Source organism: Lepisma saccharinum, chromosome 1 (genome assembly GCF_977018435.1).
Source record: "Lepisma saccharinum chromosome 1, izLepSacc3.1, whole genome shotgun sequence".
NCBI lineage: Eukaryota > Metazoa > Arthropoda > Insecta > Zygentoma > Lepismatidae > Lepisma > Lepisma saccharinum.
In genome coordinates this window covers 135,004,578-135,013,504 of record NC_139229.1, presented here as the reverse complement: position 1 = coordinate 135,013,504, position 8,927 = coordinate 135,004,578, and the positions used below count along the sequence as shown (strand labels likewise).

Genomic DNA, 8,927 nt, shown 5'->3' with positions numbered 1-8,927 from the left:
TTGTAAGAATAGTCAATGTATATGGATCAATATCACGATACAATAATAATAAAACACGAAACAAAGTAAAAACTAATATTCCGCATTTTTTACTGTGGTACTTCGAATTCAAGTATCTTTTCAGTCATATGACTCTACAATAAAACGTTTAGTGATAAAATAGAGAAGGAATATCAAATAATTTAGGTGACTACTTGGGATAGTAATTAGTATTGGAACAACAGTCTTAGCTTGTAATTAATTAGCATGTTTCGACTATAGATGCACTTTTTGATCGTTAACGACAAATCTTAATTCAGACCTTACTTCGTTACATTCGGACTTGCTGAATGCCGATTTGAATATTTTTGTCACTAGAGATAAAAAAATGACTATAACTAAATCTTGGAGATAATTTATCGTTATGGTATGAAATAAGTTTACGTTTGTTGTTCACCTGCAAATATTACTCTACCTCTATTTAGATACAAACCCATGCAGTAGTTTTTGGATTGTGATATTTTCCCCCTGCCATGTACCATGATCGAAACCTAATTTGATATAGATGTAATTCAAAACTTAGTGGTAAACCCAAAGAGGTGAAGTCTTCAATGAATACTATAAAATTCAAAGTTTTTGAGAGTTAAAATTATTGTTTTTTTCACAATATGTATATTTCTAGTTGACGGATGGGTATAGCGATATTACAGTTATAAACTAATTTTTATGATTCCGGAGCTAATGAAAGAGATCGCATGAAAGATCTTATCGATAACACGACATACGTAATGTTTCCAGTTTGGCAAGATAACGTAACATTTTACATCCTGGTCTATATTTCAGTTCTTACCAAAACTCCAGATACGTGAAAAATAATTCTAACTCTTGGCTTCCGTTGGCTTGCCAGCATCCAAATTGCACGGCGATTTTTTTTTACTCGACCTGCGGGTTTGGCGGAAATCGTAAAATCACTGTTATCAGAATGTTGGGCGCCGAGGTTTCGAGATTAAAATTAGTCCGTGGAAACGATCATGCTTTTCGAGGGAACGGTAATGTTGCGTTGCACATGAAAGTGCAACTTATCTCAGCCCCTTAACTGATTCTTTTCTGGAAAAGTGGCAGTAAAGTCCAGTTTTAAGCCTCAAGAAACGAGCAAAACCTCCTTGACATGCATACGAAAATAACACGCGTTTCGTACAACGTCTCGAAGATTAGATTGCATCCTGCTTTTGATCGCCGTATTGGTTCGCGATGAGTATTCCACAAACAAGGAAAGACTGAGATCGAGTATCCTTGTCGAGAACCTATGGAGGACCCAGGGAAATCAAGGACAACCAAGTGTACTGCACCCGAGTCGTAAATTCAAGAGAGATGGAATGGCCCCAGCCGTAATAGGCCTGTGTGAAATACGATTAAAAATAGCTTCAGACAGATCGGCGGTATGGACGGAAATAAAAGTTGAAAACTGACCACGCTGTTGCAACCCTCGTAAAATTGGCCAGTGGTTTGGCGGATCTGGGAGCGGCTGCACTGAAAATAAAACAGTCCGAATAGTGACTCATTGCGAGAAAACTAATTCTCTCCCCCCACCGCTTCCCTTTCAAAACTGCGAAATGGATCTGTCGGTTAGGTATGCAGGACATCCCAAGGTCGCCGTGTACCGTGGCTGAGAGCCTTCTCCTGCCATACCGGCCTGAGCGACGTACTCGTCTCTCTCTCTTGTTGACATTGAGCGGTGGCAAGTGCGTGACTGTCATCATTGAATAGATTATGCCAGGAAATGAATGAAACTTGCTCGAGAGCAGAGGCAGATTTCTCGGAAAACGAAGCAGAAATTAACCCTAGGTTATTGCGATGTACTTAGCGGTTATTAAAACTGATGTTTTCGCAGCTCGTGTCCGTGTTATGATCACGGGTAAAAATCATTCATGTTATCGTTGAACTTGTTTTTTAAAGATAATAGGAGCTTTTTTTATTTCGAACCCATTAATTTTATCCTAGTAAAAGTTAAATACTGTGAGATAAATTTGTGAATTAATTGGATACAATTATGTTATGCGCTGCAGACGCTTTAGGAGGAACTTAACATTCTTGGTGTTTTGTTGGGTCGGGTGTTTTTAACATGAACTTTATTTTTATGTGAATGTTTCTGTTGTCCCGATGTCTGATAACGCATAAAATTTATCCATATGTAAATGGAACTTAATATGAGTTGTACGTAAGGCTTGTGATAACGTGTTTCGTTTGCGCAACTTATATCATGATTTCAGAAAACATCTTCTAAGATATGCTTTAATTAAGGAAATATTGTCTACGGTGAAATGTAGAAACCGTCTTTGGTCGTCATTGCAAGACTTCACCTCGTCAAAATACTTGGGGTATTATTCTAAAAATGAAGCAAAAGAACACGCATGGACCTGACCTAATAGTTTGAAATCCGGAAAAGTTAGGTTAAAATCTAATAACAGTAGATATTCACGTAGAAACCACCGTTGTTAGGATTACCGGATCAGTACAACATTATAAGTCATATTCGTATGCAGACTTGTGATTTGTATATATTAAATTCGTGTGAATTTTTCTTCGGATCGTCCGTTATATAAGTTTTATGTCTGCTGGAAACGTACATTGTAATGGGAAGTAATTTTCGCATGCTATAAGTTATACAATGTTCTTGGATTAATGGAAGGGATTAGTAATCTTACATAGTTAACAGTTTTCCGCTTTAAAGTAACGATTATTTTTCAAAAAAGAAAATTTAGAATGCGATAGTTAGCTCGATGCATCAACAGTTGTGTCTCGAAGCAGTGAAAAGGGGCAAACTTACTTTATATTAGCATATTTTCATTTCTATGCAATCTCTCGTTGATAAAGCAAATGCTGTAATTACCCTAAAGTTTTGTATGAGAATTACAAAACGAAAAATGTTATGAATAGAATCGCTAAGAATAGACCTTGAAACCATGAAGCAAGTTCCGCATATCCACCTCGATACCGTGATTTTGATTTCCACCGCATCGTTGATATCTAGGTTACGACGTAAAGGGCAGTCACTTTTAGTACTCGCCCCTCCCCCTTCCCCCACCTCCCCATCATCCCATCGTTACGCGAGACACATAAAGTGGCCACGTCTCGGGGGATTAATCTTTCGTCACTAGAATATTGCGCAAAGGAGGCTAATTGCCTGGGGAGAATGGGGGATATCCCCCCTCCCATACACACACCCTTCGCTAGCACAGTACCTTAATGGTCTTCACGGAAAGGTAAATGGCATCTGAACATAAAGAGCTTTTTCAGCTAGTTACATTTCACTCACATTTTTCCAGAAAGAAATCAAAGTTAGAAATACAGAACAATTCCATGTACATAACAGAAAAAATACTACATTGAACTCACCATGTGAATATTGACAAATTCCTTGGGGGGAAGAAGGGTAGTTATTTTGTACAGTAACATACCTAAAAGCACACTCTCAGTAAAACACTTGTCTTGTTCCTTCGCGTCGGCTCCAAATCACACTTTTAAGGATTCACATTCACCTTTTTTATCACACAAATATCTGCTGGAGATGTTGATGCTCAAAATGCCAACTACAGCTGGTTGAAGGGGACCAAATGCTTCCATTACACGAACAATTTGGCCCGGATTCAACCAGCTAAAGCCTAGCACTGTACTGTCGATGAGGATGTCCGTCTTCTGCTTCTATCTTCTTCATATCGTGTCCTGTGACCAGCCTTGAAGTGCTGCGTAACAGAATGAACAACACAAATTACGCAAAGAAGTCATTGCAAAATACGAGGTGCACACAGATATAGTCGCCGGTACGGTACAACGTGCGCGGAATGTGGAGGAACGTCGTCGTGTCGAAAGAATGGGCCGTACGAACCGAACTAACAGGCTCCGTAAAGATGCCTCTGTAGCGTTTCCACGTCGTTAAACCGGTCATGAAGAACACTTAAGTGGGTGGAGCATGACGTGTGGAAAAAAGTATAACCGAGAACTCAACACACCTAGGGTGCTACGAGCCGGCGCGGATAAGAGCAGAACAATCTCCGAGCATTGCCATCCCGTCACTATCACCACCGCCGACCCACCAAACCTTGGACAGGGGGCGTGGCACTTGCTCGCTGACCCCGACGTACTTCCGGATTTCGCGTGTTGAAGCGCGCGCGTGTGTATGTGTGCAGGGGTGTGTGTGTGAGTGCGCGCGCTAGAAGGGGAGAGAGAGAGTCTTCGGTCTGTGAGAGGCAGGAAAAGGAGGACCAGTGGAGACGATGTTGAAGGAGTTGAAAACTCCGGGACTTCCAAGTATTGATTTTGTAGCTTGCAACTCTTGAAGACTCCGGTCCGGCGCAGCTCTTAACCCTCCTCCATCTCTGGCGTCCGCCCCCACTTCCGCAATCCGGTCTTCACGCACCATGCTGTGCGTGTGTGCGTGGTTACCACATGAACAGTTTTTTCCCCTCCTCCCCTTCTAATTCCGCCTTATCTTTCCCTTCGCCGAATATCTGGCGTAGGGAGTTGTTACCTCCCCGTCTCTCCCCTACCTTTGTTTTGGCACGTGGTATTTATGTAACAGGAGGGAGCTTCCCGCTTCCCCCTTGTTCTATTTTTGCGTGTTCGCGAGTCTTTCTGCTCCCGACCGCCTCTGCGGACGTTTGGGACGTGTTCCTCCTTATAGGGCGACCCCCAGCACTCAGCTTTGCCAGATGCGTGCCCCGAAATACCCGGTGCTTCGCCACGGAGCCATAAAGATTGCCCCTCGGCTGCAACTCGACGCTCTCGTAATCTAATCTGATTTTTCCACGGCCTTGTCTTTGCGCTTATGCAATTGTTTGGTTCGTTTCGTTGCAGCTCTGAAATTGAATTCCGCTCCGCAGGAACGGAAACTTATTTTTTTTAGGAAGTTTTTTCTTTCTTTTTTGAAAAGATTTTCTTACCGATCGATTATTCCGAATCGAAAATGAAATCGAATTTTTATACTACGGAACTATATATAAAATTCAGCATATACCGGCCACGGAATAGCGTGGGGTAGAAGGAAATAATGGATTCAATCGCGTGATACATTATGCAGCATAAGCAGCTGTGTCGTGCCACCTCGTGAGTCAGACGTATTAATCCTCGGCGCTGGGATCATAAGTTTCTGGTGCTTTATTGCTTTCATTTCCAAGTAACGCTATGCATATGACACATTTGGAACAGTTCTGTGAGTGTTAGGTTCGTACAGAGAGTACTTTCGATCCTTTTCTTGCGTTGTTTCGAAACTTTGTTTGTCGCTTGCTGCAAACTTCACTAAGTCGAAATCTGTCTGTCGTATTGTGTTTTGGTTGTTTTACTTCGCTTTTGTAAATGCGATTATCAGGATGTGTGAGGAAATGAACACACCGGAGGAACATATCACACCTCCATACGGTAACCACTTGGCCATGGGAGTTATCCTAAACTAATATTATGGCACTTATTTTTTATTGTAATTCGCTATTTGATTTCAAATATCATTATATCTTGTTTGAAATAATTCCAATTTTTTCAGTTGTGAAGTTTAGATAATGTAGTACTTGTGTTAGTGATAGGATCGCATGCCCGATTGTCTATTGTACATGCATGAAAGTAATACTATTTCTGTTTGCGGAAGTGATAACAAGAAGTTTTGCGAGGATTTCCGAGCGCTGGAGTTAATGAAAGTTTCTTTCCTGCTTTCGAATTCAGAAACAAGACGCCCTGTCCTGTTTCTTGCAATCCCACCCGTGGCCTTGTAGGAGTGAACAAAATTTAACCCCAGCCCCCAACAACACTCGTGGCATTGTTATTTTCGTTGATGCGGAGGAGAATTAGTTTTTTTCCAGCCGTTCCAGGTGCCATTTTATACCCCTACTAAAGATTCAGGCTCCGATGGAAGGTGAGAAACGACTCCCGTTAAAGAGGAACTGTCGAGTGGTAAACATTTCGTGTAGAGGCGGAGGCAGTGTTTAGAACGGCGGAAGGGCAGTGCCGTTGCTTGTGGAGGCTCGAGTTACCAATGTCTAAATATAGGGAAAGAAGTAGGGGGAGGGAGGATGCTGAGAGGGTACAGCGCTGGCACACGGAAATAGAACAAAGATGATAGCCACAAAAATAGTGCAACCGTTCTCGGCACTCTACTTACTAAGGTGACCACGGGGGAGCGAGGATGACAAAAAGAGATACGTTCCGGAGCGTGTGCGTGCGGGAACACATTGCCGTTCCAGACTCTTTTCCTCCCCACGCTCCTGAACCATATGGTGTCAGAGATCACACGGTTCCGGGTTGTCTTGTCGATTTCCTCGGCAACCGTTTTGCCGATGCACATTTCGGGGACGGAGGAAGAAGGTATGCATGCGGATTCAGGTACGGACGGAGCACGGTGCGGTCCGCACCCGTGCGCGTCTCGACATCTCGGAAACAAACACTGGACCTTGATTCCATAGATTGAATTGCCTTACCTGACCTTATAACCCTCTGGGTGTGACCCTATCTTCTCCACCTGGGGCTGAACCGGTGCACGTTGCTGTCGGGCTAAAGATAGCTAGCTTCCTGGTCGAACCATATCCACGTGTTTTTTCGAAACCCGCTAAATATGGTACTGAGGGTAAGGTACTCCAGCCAAATACGGTTGTACCCAGTGTACGATCCACTTCCCTCCCGACGTCGGTCACTCCCACTAGCGTAGCGTAGCACTGCATTGCTCTCCCGACTAGAGTGTCCTACCAGGAAGGGAACTCGGTTCGGATCGGTTAAGCTCGGTTCGCAACGGCACGGTTCATCCCGGCACGGTGCCGTGCGATCGAGGTACGCCGAAATTGCAGGACGCATGGCGCTTGTTCCGAGGATCTTTTCGGGGTCCCAGTCACCCAGTTTTTTCAGAGCTTTTGGGTCTTTAGCACACGCCGGACATCGCTTCGACTTGAACGCGTCGAACGTGGAATTTGCATATTCGCGAGACTCCATTCCCCCAGAACGGCAATCGATACGCACGCCGCTGCGAACATGGGGAGATGCACATACTCGCACGCGTATCCTCTCGTGTGTGCACGGGGTAGGATGGGGATGTGTGTGTGTGCAGATGGGGGTGGCCGAACACCTGAATGAGCCGTAAGATCTACCTGTTCTGTCTCTGGCATCACGGTGCGCGAACGGTTCCGATGGACGGCGAAGGGGTCCGAACGGGACCTGGCCGTGACGAGCTTGCCCTTCGCAGTTCGGAATCGATATCTGTGGAGACGCATCCTTCGTCTCTTTTCTCCCCGCTTCCCTTATCCCGACTGCTGGCACAAATCCCGCTCCACAAACACCAGCACGCTTTTATGCAAACATGTCTGACCGCGACAAGTGTGTCTGTAATCCACCAGTTAAGTTGGAGTTGCACGAAACAGTACTTTGTCTCCAGTTAATACCGTCATTCATAAAATAGCCGTAAGAACTTTTTATCCTCTCCCCTTTTTCGCCGCTTTTTGCCGCCGGGCGTTGATGTAAAACGGATGGTGGACGTGGCAGAGACAACCAAGAATTAAGTCGCATGTCTCACGTTATAGTAAGCCATATTCCGCCAACAAAATGGGTTGAAGCTGCATACACAGAGACCAGCATGTGTAGCAGTTGCACCGCAAAACAAAGCACGTATATTTGTTCACTTTGATGCACGGAGACCACACTTTGGTTCGGTATTTTTACATTGCGTATGTTCGTAAAACAAAATAGAGGTGTGGTGTTGTGAATTGATTGTTTGATCTAGTTTATTTTACTTCGCTTTTGTGGCAATGTTGGCTAATTGCAAAGGTGGGGATGAATGATGATATGATGAAATTGAAGAATGGACAGGCCGGGATTCGAACCGGGGACCCCTGGCATCGTAGCGCGATGTTCTAACCACTCCGCCACGGAGGCCGAGGGGTGTTGTGAAGTACGTAGCCTAATTCAACCCACAATACTCGAAAATGCTGACATCATCTGACACAGTTAAATGTGTAATTTTGGTTTCTCTGAAATCATCATGTCCGATCTTCTCAGTTGATTCATGGAACAGCAAGTGATGAAAGTGCCCCTTAATGCATTTCAGTTACTGGAGTGTATGGAGTATATTTGTATCAGATGACACATTGTGCTTTCTCTGTGTACCGCTGAAGGAGTAAAGCTGATATGGACAGAATTGGGCAGCGACAAAAAGCAAGGAGACTGTGTTCCGAACTCAAATTTTCAATTTCTAGCCGTAGGATTTTTATGTGAATTTTGCGTAGGTTGCGTAGTTATCCCCGTTTAGAATCCGAGCCAGTTTGGTTCCCCCTCTCCCGTGTCAGGAAATAGAGTAATTCAAATGTACCAAAAAGTAGTATTGAATTCCGAGGGCGATGTGGAGTATTTGGTAAACACAGTGGATTTTCAGTAAAATCACAGGTCCGTTGCAGACTCTAACCAGGGCCTCCCCTATGGCGCAGTGGTAGCGTCCTTGCCTTGTAATCAAGAGGTCCCGGGTTCGATACCCGGTGGAGGCACAAGTGGTTCGGATCCCACTTTAAACTGTATGTCCAGTCCCGATTAGCCTTACTGTGCATAAAGTGGACTTAAAACACCAACTCAAACAAACAAACAGACTCCAACCCCACCTTCTGTAAAAAAGAACGCCTTCACTTGAAGACGATATAAGATGGTCGAATGACATTTTATCTATATAGGAAATAGTTTTTCTATTAACTGTGTCCTATTAATTGCCATTTTTTTTATTACACTCCGAAGTTGTATACTTTATTTGTGGACACCCTGTATTTAATTTGATGGCAAGTCTGTTATAAGCTCCGGTTTGGTGAAGAAATAGTAGGTTTCTCCAAACACGTGTATAGTAGGTGAGAAAGAGAGACAATTGATAATGTAAATTTACGATTACATGCTAATAATAGATACAGTTGCCATTAACATTCAGACGAATGTTCTAC

The 8,927-nt window shown here is 43.7% G+C and overlaps 1 non-coding gene across 1 annotated transcript; it reads left to right on the top strand.

Moving 5' to 3' along the window:
* Positions 1 to 8,414: 8,414 nt before the first annotated feature.
* TRNAT-UGU (transfer RNA threonine (anticodon UGU)) lies at positions 8,415 to 8,489 on the top strand. Its single transcript has one exon. It is a non-coding gene; the product is annotated as a tRNA-Thr (tRNA).
* Positions 8,490 to 8,927: the final 438 nt, after the last annotated feature.